Genomic DNA, 3,170 nt, shown 5'->3' with positions numbered 1-3,170 from the left:
ATCTTTTGGGAAAAATACACTTTTTCAAATTTTAATGCACAAAAACACAATATATTGTTTGATAAAATATAAAAGATGATGTTATGCCGAGTAAATAGATACCAAACATGTCATGCTTTAAAATTGCGACAAAGTACATACATTTTTATTATCGATAGGCAACGCTTTAAAAGCCTTTACAGGTCACCAATTTATATTTACACAGGAGGTCTAGTGCTAGAATTACTGCCCTCGATCTGACGTTTGCGGCGATACCTCACATGCATGGTGCAACTGCTGTTTACATACTGGCACGGGGTCAACACTTGCGCATGCAGGTGCGTGGTGGTGAGGATGCTTTTTTTTTTCTTAGTTGTTTTGATTTTTTTAAATTATTTTTACACTGTCCCTTTCATTTTTTTTTATCACTTTTATTGTTATCCCAGGGAATGTAAATATCCCGTGACTGCAATAGGCAGTGACAGGTACTCTTTTCTGAGAAATCTGGGGTCTATCCAACTTTAGATCTCTCCTCTGCCCTTCCATCATCTCATCTCTCCAAGATCGCTGTGATCAGAGGCTTTCCCAATTTACAAATGGCGCTGTTAAAGTGCGGTGAAAGGGAAATGACAAAATGTTCGTAGCTTCCGGTTCCTTAGACCATAGAGATGATTGGAGGCATTCTGGTCTCTGATCAGCTCTATGGTCAGCCAGCAGAACTGCCGGCTGCATTCTCAGATATCCCCTGTGGGACAAGGGAGCCCAAGAACACTGTGGGAGGGGGTGATGTCTCATCCCACTGCTTGTAAAAACATTTCAACAGCTAGTTGGCCACTAGGATTGCTTTTACATGAAAGCCGCCCGCCAGCTAAAAAAAACGGTCCCAGGATGACGTCTGTAGCTGCAGCCATCACTCCGGTATAACCACTCAAAGTCCAGTGCCGTACCAGTACATTGCTGGTCCATGTTGGACAAATATGTAACAGCAGAGAACATGGACATACGATGAATCGGGTCTGTGGACCAATATGGCCGCCATTCATTCTTTTCTGTAATGCCCATGTTGAGGGTTCGGCCCAAAAAAAGTTTTAAATTCAGAAGCTGTGATAGGTTTCCATGCGAATTGTCCAGCAAGAGCTGAATTTGGGTGGCGGCCATGTTTTGTTGTGTATAAATTGCCTTGGCCCACAATCCATTGCTACAAATCTTCCAGAAAAACAGCGGAGGGGCTAAACACTAGTGCTGGCCGGGGTGATGGCTGCAGCTACAGACGTCATCCTGCGATCGTTTCTTTCATCTGGCGGTCGGTTTTCATGTAAAAACAATCCTAGCCGCTAATTAGCCGCTGGATCACTTTTACAAGCAGCGGGACGGGACTCCACCACTCCTTCGGCTGCCTTCCAAGGTTTTCTTGGGCTCTCCTGTCCCACAGAGGAATCTGAGAATGCAGCCGGCAGTTCCACTGGCTGACCATAGAGCTGATCAGAGACCAGAATGCCTCCAATCATCTCTATGGTCTAAGGAACCGGAAGCTACGAACATTTCATCATTTCTGTTTTGCCGAATATAAACAGCACCATTTGTAAATTGGGAAAGCATCTGATCACAGCGATCTTGGTGAGACGAGATGATGGAAGGGCAGAGGAGAGATCTAGAGTCTGATAGACCCCAGATTTCTCAGAAAAGAGTACCTGTCACTGCATATTGTTATCACAGCATTCCCTGTGATCGAAAAAAAAAATGAAAGGGTCAGTGTAAAAATAACTAAAAAACCCAAAAAAATTTAAAAAAAAATTCACACAAGCGTCACTCCAATGGCGGTATGTAAACAGAGATTGTACCATACATGTGAGGTATCACCGTGAACTGAATATTGTTTTTTAACATTCTTTGCATTGGTATATGTTCCCCCCGGCAATGCCCCGCCCCCGCTCCCCCCATGCCCTTTATGTGACCATCTCTCTATTAGCCTTAGAAAATGGGTTCAATTAACTCCCAGAAGGTGCCCCCACAGATGTGATTGGGGTTCAGGAAATGTGACACTCCCTTCAAATATTATTTCTTTGCTGACTTTTTATATTTTAGATGTAACATTTGTTGTCTTGCTTTTGTAGCGCTTACCCCGCAGGAGCCGCTATCGATGACGGGTCCTCTGTTCTGCCACGACTCTTAGAGCTGCTTGGTCCCCACTGACACACCCGGTTGTAGGTTGGAGCCCGTGTAACCCATGTGTTAGTAAGCTGCCACTCTATGACACTACACAGAGAGTAGGCCAAGCAACTGGAGGAGGTGAGATGAATGTAGTAAAGCAATGCTGATAAATATTTCATAACTCAATGAACAAGCAAGCACACAGGGTTACAGATGCTGTACTAGATTGGCAATGCCCGATAGGCCGCCCTATAACCGTAACAATGTTATACCAAATTATAATGGACACAAACAGGGTTACAGTATTGGCATCAATGAAACCAAGAAAACAAATGTCCTCATGTGTACTCCATGCATACAGCCCCAATAGTGGCCGGGAATGTGTGCTCCTGACAAAGGGGTACCCCTAGAGGTGGCCATAAAGTATTGGTGCCTAATTGTCAGTGTTGGCCAGCTTTCGTTGGGGCCCTTCTGAAGGTGGTGCATGTGTAGCTGTCCCTTTTAGAGTGTGCAGTAGACGACTAGTGGGTTGCTGAATAAAGAGCCGTCTCTATTGCCCGAACTATGTCAATGTTGGGATAAACACGGATGGTGAGCTCACCCCTCCTTATACACAGAAATTCAATCCAGATCACTTGGCAGTCTGCAGTTCTATGAAGTCAGGTCCCAGAAGCTCAGCTCTGGTGTAGGCCCTCACACCAGCAGAAGGTCTCTCCAGCCTTGGGTTCTGTCATGGCAGGAGACCTCTCAGCCTCTCAGTACTTTGAACCTTGGGTGGGCACAGACACCCCAGCGATGGGTCTGCACTTCTCCAGGTCCCCGCACACAAGAAGCTCACAGTGGCTCGGGCTCTTGGCACTGTGGTGTGGGGGTGTATATAGAGAATGTGTCAATGGAATGGAAGGGTTTTTGAGGCACAACTCACACAAAATATATTATATTACCATTTCATATACTTTATTCCAGAAGAATCATGAAGTTATAAATTCATTGAGAACAAAGCTTTCAGATAACCTCCATTTGCCATCATTATTTGTACA

This window comes from Staurois parvus, unplaced genomic scaffold (assembly GCF_062004578.1).
Source record: "Staurois parvus isolate SC_StPar_1 unplaced genomic scaffold, SC_StPar_1.0 ptg000966l, whole genome shotgun sequence".
In the NCBI taxonomy this organism is placed as follows: Eukaryota; Metazoa; Chordata; class Amphibia; order Anura; family Ranidae; genus Staurois; species Staurois parvus.
This window is presented reverse-complemented; position numbering follows the sequence as displayed.